This window comes from Neoarius graeffei, chromosome 23, assembly GCF_027579695.1.
Source record: "Neoarius graeffei isolate fNeoGra1 chromosome 23, fNeoGra1.pri, whole genome shotgun sequence".
Classification (NCBI taxonomy): domain Eukaryota; kingdom Metazoa; phylum Chordata; class Actinopteri; order Siluriformes; family Ariidae; genus Neoarius; species Neoarius graeffei.
This window is the reverse complement of record NC_083591.1, coordinates 11,602,491-11,616,975: the sequence shown is the minus strand read 5'-3', so window position 1 is coordinate 11,616,975 and position 14,485 is coordinate 11,602,491.

The following is a 14,485-nucleotide window of genomic DNA, read 5'->3' as shown; positions in this document are numbered from 1 at the left end:
TTTATTTACTTAGAAATGACTTGGTCTTTATAAAGGTGTTATCAGTTGTCTGCTTATGAATGAATTATTTGTCACTGAGCTGGTGCATTGCTGATGCAAAGTAAGCCTTTCATTACCAAATACCAAGGAACTACATTATAATAGAACTTTTGAGTTTTTAACAAACTGTTATTTAAACATTAAACTGTTGGTCACTTTAAAGCTCACCTTCCTCTGGGTGATCACAGGGATATGCGGGGATCTGGGATGTAACAGGTAGGTCAGAATACTTGATCTGCTGATTGGCTTTGTGGCAGATTTATGATGCCATAAATCTAACACAGTCAGCTAGATTAAAAAAAAAAAGCTGTGGCTCTCAAACATTGTCTACTGAGTCAGTGTATTGGTGAGGGGATAGATCAAATAGACTGACTGATAGAAGATTTGCAAAATGATTTTATGTTCCCTTGGAAAGTATTTTTAAAGTATAAAAATACGGTATTTTGATGCACAGCATGGCCACTCTATTTCGTAATTTATTTTGATACTCTTACAATTAGGTATTTGATACATCAGAATATATTTTAAAATATCTTTGCACATCCCTGTATGTGGTTATATGAAATTAGTACACTTTGGGCCATATCACACCACCTCAGTGTGGATTTTCATATAACTGCATGGTCGGTCATGTTATTCCTTACATAATTTCAATTGTGGTTGAGATGCGTGCAAAAGAGAGACATTTCAATTCAGGAAGTCTTGTAGTATTTAGAACTCTCTCTACAGTAGTAGAAAATGTCAATTTTAATTTTAAAATCTACATCCAGTTTATCTGTAGCTTCTGAGCCCACTTAAGTTCAGGGGCAGTAAGGGACATTGATTCTTGTGTTGATTCTCCCAGCTGGAGTATCATCATGGACAAGCAGAAGTATGGAGGAATCCTTGCAAATAAGTATACCAAAATCTTGATGTTATTATAAATGGGAGATTGTTTGTTTTTTGAGAGAGAATTTCAGAAATGTATCTACCTGGATCTAGTGGAAGTGAGAATCAGATAGACCTACATAAGGAACAAAATCTGGGTAAAAAGGTTTTACTTGCACCTCTGAATGCCATTTATCACCATAAAACTTCCAAAGCTAGTTTGTTAATGTGGATGTGTACTGTGAAATCAATTACAGCCCTTCCCAGAAACACCTTTTAGGCTACATTCACCATACACTTTATTGGGAACACTATACTAATACTGGGCAGGGCCTCCCTTTGCTCTCAAAACAGCCTCAATTCTTCATGGCATGGAGTCCACAAGATGTTGGAAACTTTGCTTTGAGATTCCGGTCCATGTTGACATGATTGCATCACACAATTACTGCAGATTTTTCAGGTGCGCTTTCATGCTGCAAATCTCCCGTTCTGCCGCATTCCAAAAGTGTTCCATTGAATTCAGGTCTGGTGACTAGGAAAGCCACTGAAGAACATTTAAACTCATTGTGATGTTCATGAAAAAATTTGAACTGACTTTTGCTTTGTGACGTGGTGCATTATTATGCTGGAAGCAGGCTTGTAGTACTCGAGTCCAGGACTCAGACTTGACACAGGACACATGCCCTAATTTGAAGGACTTGTGACTTGACTTGGACTTGAGCACTGATGACTCAGACTTGGACTCGTGCATTAACTGCATTCCAACTTGTAAATTGAAGAAGAGGACTATGGATTTTTTTTCTTTTTTTTGTAACATGCCATAATAATTTGGCAGAATTATTAGGCAAGTGAGTATTTTGACCACAACATCCTTTTAATGCATGTTGTCCCACTCTAAGCTGTTTAGGCTTGAAAGCCTACTACCAATTAAGTATATCAGGTGCTGTGCATCTGTGTAATGAGAGGGGGTGTGGTCTAATGACATCAACACCCTATATCAGGTGTGCATAATTATTAGGCAACCTCTTTTCCTCTGGCAAAATGGGTCACAAGAGAGATCTGACAGACTTTGAAAAGTCTAAACTTGTGAGATGTCTTGCAGACGGATGCAGCACTCTTGAAATTGCGAAGATGTTGAAACGTGATCACCGAACAATCAAGTGTTTCATTGCAAATAGTCAACAGGGTCGAAAGAAGCGTGTGGGGAAAAAAAAGGCGCAAAATAACTGCACATGATCTGCGGAAAATCAAGCGTGAAGCTAACAAGCAGCCATTAGCATCCAGTTCTGCCATATTCCAGAGTTGCAACATTCCTGGAGTGTCAAAGAGTACAAGGTGTGCAATACTGAGCGACATGGCCAAGGTAAGGAAGGCTGAGAAACGACCACCACTGAGTAAGGCACACAAGATAAAACGTCAAGACTGGGCCAAGAAATATCTTAAGACTGATTTTTCTAAGGTGCTGTGGTCTGATGAGATGAGAGTGACTCTTGATGGGCCAGATGGATGGGCCTGTGGCTGGATCAGTAATGGGCACAGAGCTCCACTCCGACTCAGACGCCAGCAAGGTGGAGGTGGAGTACTGCTATGGGCTGGTATCATCAAAGACGAGCTTGTTGGACCTTTTCGAGTTGAGGATGGACTCAAACTCAACTTCCAGACCTACTGCCAGTTCCTGGAAGAAACCTTCTTCAAGCAGTGGTATAGGAAAAACTCAGCATCTTTCAAGAAGAACATGATTTTCATGCAGGATAATGCTCCATCTCATGCGTCCAAATACTCCACTGCGTGGCTAGCCAGTAAAGGTCTGAAAGGTGAAAAAATAATGACATGGCCCCCTTGTTCACCTGACCTAAACCCCATAGAGAACCTGTGGTCCATTATAAAACGTGAGGTCTACAAAGAGGGAAAACAGTACACCTCTCTGAACAGCGTCTGGGAGGCCGTGGTTGCTGCTGCACACAATGTTGGTCGTGAACAGATAAAGAAATTGACAGAATCTATGGATGGAAGGCTTTTGAGTGTCCTCATGAAGAAGGGTGGCTATATTGGTCACTGATTTGTTTTTGTTTTGTGTTTGAATGTCAGATATGTTTATTTGCAAATCTGGACTTGTCATATCAGTGTACCTGGTGAAAATAAATAAGTGAAATGGCTACATATTTGGTTTTTATTAAGTTGGATAATAATTCTGCACAGTGAAAGTTACCTGAACACATACATATTCTCCTAAAATGGCCAAAACTAAAAACACCCCACTCTAACTTCCATACATATTCAGCTTTGATATTTATGAGTCTTTTTGGTTGATTGAGAACATAGTTGTTGTTCAATAATAAAACTAATCCTCAAAAATACAACTTGCCTAATAATTCTGCACTCAGTATATATAGCGGGGACCTGTTGATAGTGGGGCTTGCTTGCTGACTGATGAACTCGCTAGTGTTAACTCTCTCTCATGTCATTTGCCCTGTTGATAGTGGGCGGGGCTTGCTGAGCAATGAACAAGCTTTTTATCTGTACCCTTTTAACTAAAATGGGGTAGTCAAGCAGTTAAATTAGTCCAACACAGTATCAGAGACGGTTTCACATACAGTAAAGGGAGCAACAGCCACTGTCAAATGGTGCAGTTGGAGTCTTGTTCTCAGACTCGACTCGAAATTTTATTTAATGACTTGGACTTGGGCGGCACGGTGGTGTAGTGGTTAGCGCTGTTGCCTCACAGCAAGAAGGTCCTGGGTTCGAGCCCCGGGGCCGGCGAGGGCCTTTCTGTGTGGAGTTTGCATGTTCTCCCCGTGTCCGTGTGGGTTTCCTCCGGGTGCTCCGGTTTCCCCCACAGTCCAAAGACATGCAGGTTAGGTTAACTGGTGACTCTAAATTGACCGTAGGTGTGAGTGTGAATGGTTGTCTGTGTCTATGTGTCAGCCCTGTGATGACCTGGCGACTTGTCCAGGGTGTACCCCGCCTTTCGCCCGTAGTCAGCTGGGATAGGCTCCAGCTTGCCTGCGACCCTGTAGAAGGATAAAGTGGCTAGAGATAATGAATGAATGAATGATGACTTGGACTTGATTCGGACTTGGATGCTGGGGACTTGAGACTGGACTCAGATTTGAGGTTTAGTGACTTGACTTTACAACACAGGCTGGAAGTGGCCATTAGAAGATGGCAAACTGTAGCCATGAAAGGATGCACTTGGTCAGCAACAATACTTAAATAAGCTGTGTCATTTAAGCAATGATTCATTGATGTTAGTGGGCCTGAAGTGTGCCAAGAAAACATTCCCCACACCATTACACCATCTCCACCAGCCGGGATTGTGACCCAAGGCAGGGTGGGTCCATGGATTCTTGCTGTTGGTGCCAAATTCTGACCCTACCATCTGTGTGCCTCAGCAGAAATTGAGATACTGTATATCAGAACAAGCTACTATTTCCTGTCTTCAACTGTGAGCCTGCGGTCAATACAGCCTCAGCTTTCTGTTCTTGGTGGAGATATGTGGAACAATGTGATGGTCTGCTTTTGTTGCACATCTCCTTCAAGGACGTGGATTCTGAGATGCTTTTCTGCTCACCACAATTGTACAGGGTGGTTGTATGAGGTACTATAGCCTTTCTACAAGCTCCAACCAGTCAGTCATTCTCTGTTGACCTCTCTCATCATCAAGGCTTTTCTGTAGGTAGAACTACCACTCACTGGATGTGTGTGTGGTTTTGGGTTTTTTTTATTTATTGGACCATTCTGAGTAAATTCTAGAGACTGTTGTGTGTGAAGATCCCAGGAGATCAGCTGTAATAGAAATAATCAAACCAGTCCTTCTGGCACCAGCAGTCATACCATGGTCAAAGTCTCTGAGATCACATTTTTTCCCCCATTTTGATGGTCAATTTGAATATTGCCTGGAGTTGCTGGTCCATATCTTCATGAATTTACACACTGCATTGCTGTTGCATGATTAGCTGATGAGATAATTGCAGGAATGAGTAGGTATTCAGGTGTTCCTAATAAAGTGATAGGTGAGTGGATGTTGGATGGGCTTGAGTTTTGGGTTTGGCCATTTGGAAAATATTGACTTACCATAAATTACTACAATAAATTAGCCGGAAGAAGAAGCAGAGGACATCAACTTTGGCAGAGGAGAGCTCTCAGCCTAATCTTCAAGACTTATCCAACAAAAAAATCATTTTACCACAATAAGTGCAGTGTTTTTGGGCACTGTTAATTTGGAATATTATCCATCCATCTATGGAACATTATCCATCTATGGAATAATATGGGAATATTATCCATCCATGACTTCACTGAGCTGCTTTTTTTTTCTCTGGCAGAATGATTGTACAACATATAACTTCCATTAAAAAACAATTTGCTGCACAAGTTTCAATTTATTTTGGGTTTTCTGAAATCAATACAGGGTCAAAATTAAACATACAGGGTCAAAAATATACATATACCCACTTTGTTAATTCAGCAGTGCTGAAAGCTCCAAAATGTCTCATAATGTGCCACGGTCTCTTGACTTCCTGTTAGCGATCATGATTGACTACAGCTGGTAGCTTCTCTGTGCCAACATAAAAAATGGTTTGTTCAAGTCCAAAGAGCTCAGTGCAGATCTGAAAAAAAGGATCACAGATTTACTCAGGGCAAGAGATAACTCAGGAATGTCTTTTGGAGCCATTTCTAAACAACTGCAGATTCCAAGACCATCAGTTCAAACAAAGGTAGAGAGGAACACTCCAAGTATGGTGGTGGTATCATCATGCTCTAGGGCTGTTTTGCTGCTAGTGGAACTGGTGCATTGCACAAAGTGGATGGAATAATGAAGATGGAGGACTACTTCAGAATTCTTCAGCATAACCTCAAACCATCAGAAGACTTGGACACAATTGGGTGTTCCAACAAGACAATGACAACAAATACACATCAACGCTGGTTGTGGAATGGATAAAGCAGAGTAAAATTAAGATTTAAACAAGTCCTGATCTCAACTCTATTGAAAATATGTTGACTGTACTTAAAAATCACACACAAATTTACCTGAATTCTATCAATTCTGCCAAGAATAGTGGTCAAATATCCAGTCAGAATTCTGCCAGAAGCTTGTTGATGGCTACCAGAAGCGTATGGTCAAGGTGAAACTTGCTCAGGGACATTTTAAAGCTAAATATTTGGTGTGCTGTATGTACACTACCAGTCAAAACTTTGAACACACCTACTCGTTCATAGGTTTTTCATTATTTTAACTATTTTGTACATTGTAGAACAATACTGAAGGCATCAAAACTGGGATAACATATGTAACGTACAGAATTCTGTGGTAAACAAAATGTTAACAAAAACAAAATGTTTGATATTTTAGATTCTTCAAAGTAGCCAGCATTTACCTTGATGCTTTGCATGCTATTGTCATTATCTTAACCAGCTTCATGAGGTAGTCACCTGGAATGCTTTTCAATTAACAGATGCCTTGTCAAAAGTTAATTAGTGGAATTTCTTGCCTTCTTAATGTGTTTGAGATCAAACAGTAAATAGTAAATAATAAAAATACAGTAAATAGCGGGCGGCACGGTGGTGTAGTGCTTAGCGCTGTAGCCTCACAGCAAGAATGTCCGGGTTCAAGCCCCGTGGCCGACGAGGGCCTTTCTATGCGGAGTTTGCATGTTCTCCCCGTGTCCGCGTGGGTTTCCTCCGGGTGCTCCGGTTTCCCCCACAGTCCAAAGACATGCAGGTTAGGTTAACTGGTGACTCTAAATTGACCGTAGATGTGAATGTGAGTGTGAATGGTTGTCTGTGTCAGCCCTGTGATGACCTGACGACTTGTCCAGGGTGTACCCCGCCTTTCGCCCGTAGTCAGCTGGGATAGGCTCCAGCTTGCCTGCGACCCTGTAGAACAGGATAAAGCGGCTAGAGATAATGAGATGAGATGAGTAAATAGCCCTGTTCCACAACTGTAGTAATCCATATTATGTCAAGAACTGCTCAAAGAGAAATGACATCCATCATTACTTTAAGACATGAAGTGACTTTTAATTCATAAAATTAAGGGAAAAAAACAATGAATTAGAAGGTGTGTCCAAATTTTTGACTGGTGCTGTATATTTTTGGCCCTGTATGTATAATTTTGACACTGTTGATTTTAGAAGATTGTGTTGATTTCCAGAGACTGTTCAACAGAATTCTTGATGAACAAGAAATTCCATCAGATTGGAAGAAATCATGAATTGTAGTAACTATAGAGGGATATCACTTCTATCCATCCAAAAGTGTTCTATAGAATCATCATTGACGAGATCATAGATGGAGTAGAGAATAATTTGAGACATGAACAAGTTGCTTTTAGTAAGGAAAGAGGAACCTCAGAACAGGTGTGTGTGACAGACACACACACACACACACACACACACACACACAGTGGTGCTTGAAAGTTTGTGAACCCTTTAGAATTTTCTATATTTCTGCATAAATATGACCTAAAACATCATCAGATTTTCACACAAGTCCTAAAAGTAGATAAAGAGAACCCAGTTAAACAAATGAGACAAAAATATTGTACTTGATCATTTATTTATTAAGGAAAATGATCCAATATTACATATCTGTGAGTGGCAAAAGTATGTGAACCTCTAGGATTAGCAGTTAATTTGAAGGTGACTCTGTCTCATAATATATAATTTGCAGAGACAGCAGTTTACTTTAGCCTCAGAGCACAGTTTATGCTTTATGGGTTTTGAGGTCTTTTTGATTTGGGGGAAAGAAGAGGCAAACAAAGCATGCAATAGGGCTCCAACTTGAGAAAGACTATTCACAAACCATTTGTAATAGTCAGCAAAACCAAGGAAAGATCTTAATGATACACTGCCTTTCAGATTTTTCAAGTCTAGGTCATAAAAAGAATTTTCCCTGACACCCAATTATTTTTTGTTTAGTGGACCGAAAGCTACTGAATTTGAATCACAGACTTCCAATGTTATTAGTTTTTTTTTTAATAGAACAATTAATGAATTTAGGGCCATGTGGCCCTAAATTCTCCGCTATTTTTTCTTGCTTCACCATGACCCAATTCAAGATACTATGTTATGCATCACGTAGTGGGCTTTCCCTGTTCGCAAAAGGCATTGTGGGATACAAATTTGAAACAGGAGAGGAAAATGGAGGACGCAAATGAAACGTGAAAGACTGACTACAGTAACAGAAAGCGAGAAGAAAAGATGTTATGTTGCGAAGGAAAGGAAACGCAGGACCAAACTAATAAATATCGGTGGTCAGCGAGCACCTCGGTGTGATCAGCTGTTTGTTTAATGACAAAATCATGTAATTGTCAGTGCACGGTCAAAGGTAAACCTGTAGATGGCACAGTAATGCAACACTGGATGCCAGCTGCTGTAAAACCCAAAAGAAGAAGGAAAAGAAGAAGAAGCAGGTAAACCCACACATGCACACACTGGATTTCCTCTGTCTGCTTGACTGTGTGAAGTGAGTGATTTCATGCACATTATTTGCTAGGGAATCCCCTCAAATTAAATAACTTCCCAGCCACAGAATGGCCTGTTTTGTTTTTTGTTGTTGTATTTTTGAGATATTGCAGAAATAAACATATATCACAATGACCAAATTTCAGAGGGAACTAAATTTCACCAATTTTATGAAATCGAAAGGCCGTATAGCTTTAACTCTGTGTGGTTTGTTGGACATGACCATTCTGCCACTGATCAAATTTGTTTGACAGGTCTGTGGATATGCCTTTTAATGAGGCCTAAATATGACACCTACTTCACTTTACTTTCGGACCACATCTTCAAACCACTAATAGAAATAATGATATGCTCAAAGGAGATAGCAGTAGTGGCTGGAAATATCGATCGATCAGAAGCTTCTCTCAAAGACATGGGGAGGTTCCTGGGGCATTGCACAGCCCAATGGGCATCATGATAAGCTGTCTAAGCGTAAGATCCGTATTAAGGACCCCCCTCGCTGTAAGCACATAGCGTTTCTGGGCGGAGCCATGCTCGCTGACATCTCATCTCATCTCATCTCATTATCTGTAGCCACTTTATCCTGTTCTACAGGGTCGCAGGCAAGCTGGAGCCTATCCCAGCTGACTATGGGCGAAAGGCGGGGTACACCCTGGACAAGTCGCCATGTCATCACAGGGCTGACACATAGACACAGACAACCATTCACACTCACATTCACACCTATGGTCAATTTAGAGTCACCAGTTAACCTAACCTGCATGTCTTTGGACTGTGGGGGAAACCGGAGCACCCGGAGGAAACCCACGCGGACACGGGGAGAACATGCAAGCTCCGCACAGAAAGGCCCTCGCCGGCCACGGGGCTCGAACCCGGACCTTGTTGCTGTGAGGCGACAGCGCTAACCACTACACCACCGTGCCACCCCATGCTCGCTGACATCATGAAAAATAAAGATAATTTCTTTATGACCAGAGAGGTGTATCAGGAGAAGGGCATGCATGTGCTGGAGAAACTTGGAGTGACTGTCAAATAAACCACACACACACTTGAATTACTTCACACACACATTCCTTTAGAGGAGACAAAGTGTCAAAAAGCAGTTTGATGTTTATCCTAGGGGGTGGTGTAGTGGTTAGCGCTGTCGCCTCACAGCAAGAAGGTCCTGGGTTCGAGCCCCGTGGCCGACGAGGGCCTTTCTGTGCAGAGTTTGCATGTTGTCCGCGTGGGTACCCTCCAGGTGCTCTGGTTTCCCCCACAGTCCAAAGACATGTAGGTTAGGTTAACTGGTGACTCTAAATTGACCGAAGGTGTGAACAATTTTTTATTTTCATCTTTTACATTTTCAAAATGACAAAAAAGGAAAAGGGCCCGAAGCAAAAGTTTGGGTAAGCTAACCACATTTAACTCATCAGTCAATATTATTTAAATATTGTGAATCACTTGTTATTAAATAATGGTCTGTGGGCAGAAAACTTTGGAGAAATAAAATATTTACAAGAAAATAATTCCAGATTACCCAAGTACACTCTAGCTATTCACCACGTCTTTTTATAGCCTGATACATTGTTTTCCCACGATCGCTGATGAGTGCAGAGTGTCCTCTCCACCACCTCTTGAACTGCTGTGCCTGGGCATCGTGTGTAGAGAAAGTGTAGAGAAAGTGGGCCCAGTTCCCACTTCCTCTCTCTCAGCTTCACCAACAGCATCCAGAAGAGAGATGGATCAATACGTCTGGAAAGTTGGTGTCGCTGCAGGGGATGCCAGATGAAGGTTCGAGCTGCTCTAATATGTGCCTTCGGGTCCCGCCGTCCTGATTTGATTTCGGGGTTTACTCCCCTAGTCTTAGTCTAAAAAGACATAACCTACAAGGCAGCAGGCGGGTTTGATTCAGAGTCGCCTTCTCCTAGCCTTTGCCTCTAATAGCAAACCCTACAAGGCAGCAGGGGGACTGATTGGTGAGTGCCAGGGTGTGTCCACACACCGGTGGGCCTGCACACTGCACCTCTGGGGCTCAGCCTGCTCCGAGATCCCTCACAGTTCAGCGTTAAGGCCAATTTATGCTGACAACCCAGGCGTCGCAGATGGCGTCTGCGAAGCCCCCCCCCTTCTCAGACGCACTGTGCGCACCTCCCAAAAATTGTGACCACCGCAGACAGCCTCGCAGACAGTGTCGCAGACAAGAGGGCTCTGATTGGTCCACTCTACATCCGCTGTACACGCACTTCCGCTTCCCTACTTTCCCGGTTTGGTTTGTTTTCACGACCGCCATTTTTAAAAACATGAGCGAAGATGGAGCAGCACGAAGAGCGGTTGATCGAGGAAGTGAGGAAGTACGTACATCTATACGACTCCAGTTCTAGTCATTATAAGTAACCGGAGGATAAACACTCCACTAACCACACCCACCTAGCGATTTCGCGACTTCGCGCCGCCTTGCGTTGTGGCGGTGAATAACATCACGCACGCCTATTACTCCCCGCTCAATGATAAATTACAACTGTCTGCGAAAAGCTATCTGTGAAAGCCTTGTTGCAAGAGCATGCAGAGGCCTTTACCCGTGGTGAGCCAACTAGGAGACACTGTGAGAGTCTTGGTGTCGTAGCCGTAAAACCATCAGATGAGGGCTTACACAATCGGCTTCTCTTTTTGCTCGTGCAGCTAGATGGTGGCTGCAGCTGGAAGCGGAATAACTACAACACTACAGCACACACACACTCTGTGCATAAGCACCACACCACAAGCCTTTCTCCAGTTCAACTCAGTTTCTGGCCTTGTTCTTCAACTTTTTTCGTACGACCGACCCACCCTACGTCTGGCTGGAGTCTCATCACATCGTTCCTGTGGAGGACGGCCCCATACAGACAGCTGAAAGTCACACTTGGAAGACGCTCTGGACACTTACAGTAATGCTTTTATGGCTGAGGACTACAGTTGACTTGCTAACTTTACGACTGCAGTTGTCATGACCAGTTTTGCACTCAAGTTTCCATCAATGAAGAGTTATAACATCTACGAAACTGACTTCATGTTAAAACTGTTAACGTTATAGTCATGTTGCCCAAATGAGGATGTGTTCCCTTTTGAGTCTCGAGGGTTCTTCCTCATGTCGTCTGAGGGAGTTTTTCCTTGCCACCATCGCCACAGGCTTGCTCATTGGGGATAGATTAGGGATAAAATTAGCTCATTTTTTAAGTCGTTCAAATTCTGTAAAGTTGCTTTGCGACAATGTTTATTGTTAAAAGCGCTATATGAATAAACTTGACTTGACTCAACAACACTTCTTCTCACGAAATAGCATAGCCTGATACGTTTATAATAAAAGAACTGACAAGCACATTGATTGATTGATTGATTGATTGATTGATTGATTGATTGATTGAGTGAGTTTATTTCGTAAAATAATGCACAAAATACATAAATATAGTGTACATTAAGATACACGGATCACACAAGAAAGCGTATAACACTTATTTCTATTGTGGTCAAAAATCAAAGGGCAAAATGGGGTAAATAGTAAATACATAATAATAATATGTAAACAATAATATACTATAATAATCTTCTTGGGCGGCATGGTGGTGTAGTGGTTAGCGCTGTCACCTCACAGCAAGAAGGTTCGGGTTCGAGCCCCGTGGCCGACGAGGGCCTTTCTGTGTGGAGTTTGCATGTTCTCCCCGTGTCTGTGTGGGTTTCCTCTGGGTGCTCCGGTTTCCCCCACAGTCCAAAGACATGCAGGTTAGATTAACTGGTGACTCTAAATTGAGCGTAGGTGTGAATGGTTGTCTGTGTCTATGTGTCAGCCCTGTGATGACCTGGCGACCTGTCCAGGGTGTACCCCGCCTTTCATCTGTAGTCAGCTGGGATAGGCTCCAGCTTGCCTGCGACCCTGTAGAACAGGATAAAGCAGCTAGAGATAATGAGATGAGATGAGATAATCTTCTTCTTCTTTTGGCTGCTCCCGATTAGGGGTCGCCACAGCAGATCTTTCGTCTCTATTGCTCCCTGTCTTCCACATCCTTCTCTACCACTTTCATGTCCTCTCTCACCACATCCATGTACAGTATCTCCTCTTTGGCCTTCCTCGTTTTCATGTGCCTGGCAGCTCCATCCTCAACATTCTCCTTCCAACATGCTCTGCATCTCTTCTCAGGATGTGCCGGTACCATCTCCGTCTCATCTCTCTTAGCTTAATTCCCAAGCTCTGTCCCTCTGATGTGCTCGTTCCTTATCCTCAACTCCGCCACCTCCAACTTTGCCTCCTGTCTCTTCGTTAAGGGTCCGGTCTCCAATCCATACATCACAGCTGGCCTCACTACCGTCTTATACATCTTATCACAAATGACTCCTTCTCCAACTGCTCCACCCTGCCTGCACTCTCTTTCTCACCTCACTATCGCAGCCCCCATTTGACCCCAGGTACTTGAATTCACCAACTTTCTTTACATCTTCACTACACTCTCTGTTTTGCCCCTGCTCACCTTCATTCCTCTTCGTTCCAATGCATACCTCCATCTCTCCAAAACCTCCTTTCTACTTTCACCACATATCACACAAGAAAGTGTATCACACTTATTTCTATTGTGCTCAAGAATCAAATGTAAATACATAATGATAAATGATAGTAAAAATAACATCATTGATGATAATAATATTTAATAAAAGCATATAACATTTACATGAGAATGTATTTATTGTTTTAAAAGAAAAGAAATTGATTGGCTATTAAGTATTTTTTTAACAATCTTTATTAGTAACATGGGGTATACACACAAACAAGTACAATAAGTACATAGTATAAGTGTATACAACATTAATACAGAAACATACATTCAGCATAAACATAAACATGCCAGGGGTTACAGCAAAACAGAACGGGAAAAAAATATTCGATGAATATTTTGTAAAGCTTACAAAGATCGTATGTTTTAACAGCTTTTTTATTTTCACAATCAGATATTGAGGAGACATTGTTTCACATATGCAGACAGTTCCAGAAAATTTGGTTTCTTGCCTGAGAATTTAGATTTGTGTATGTAAAACCTAGACAAAATAATAAACAAATTAATCAGATAAAACTGTGAATTTATCAAATTCAGTGTAGCCAAACAAGACATTTTTCCATCATAAATTAAACTGAGGGTAAATATGATCACTGATAAAGCGTGTCAGTTTGCCCCAGAGTTGTCTGGTGTGTGGACAAGACCAAAATAAATGGACCAAGGTTTCGTTAACGGGCGGCACAGTGGTTAGCGCTGTCGCCTCACAGCAAGAAGGTCCGGGTTCGAGCCCCGTGGCCGACGAGGGCCTTTCTGTGTGGAGTTTGCATGTTCTCCCCGTGTCCGCGTGGGTTTCCTCCGGGTGCTCCGGTTTCCCTCACAGTCCAAAGACATGCAGGTTAGGTTAGCTGGTGACTCTAAATTGACCGTAGGTGTGAATGTGAGTGTGAATGGTTGTCTGTGTCTATGTGTCAGCCCTGTGATGACCTGGCGACTTGTCCAGGGTGTACCCCGCCTTTCGCCCGTAGTCAGCTGGGATAGGCTCCAGCTCACCTGCGACCCTGTAGAACAGGATAAAGCGGCTAGAGATAATGAGATGAGATGAAATTAAACTGAGGGTAAATATGATCACTGATAAAGCGTGTCAGTTTGCCCCAAAGTTGTCTGGTGTGTGGGCAAGACCAAAATAAATGGACCAAGGTTTCGTTAACGGGTGGCACGGTGGTGTAGTGGTTAGCGCTGTCGCCTCACAGCAAGAAGGTCCGGGTTCAAGCCCAGTGGCCGACGAGGGCCTTTCTGTGTGGAGTTTGCATATTCTCCCCGTGTCCGCGTGGGTTTCCTCCGGGTGCTCCGGTTTCCGCCACAGTCCAAAGACATGCAGGTTAGGTTAAATGGTGACTCTAAATTGCCCGTAGGTGTGAATGTGAGTGTGAATGGTTGTCTGTGTCTATGTGTCAGCCCTGTGATGACCTGGTGACTTGTCCAGGGTGTACCCCGCCTTTCGCCCATAGTCAGCTGGGATAGGCTCCAGCTCGCCTGCGACCCTGTAGAACAGGATAAAGCGGCTAGAGATAATGAGAATGAGATGAGTCATAGTGGGTACAGTTCACA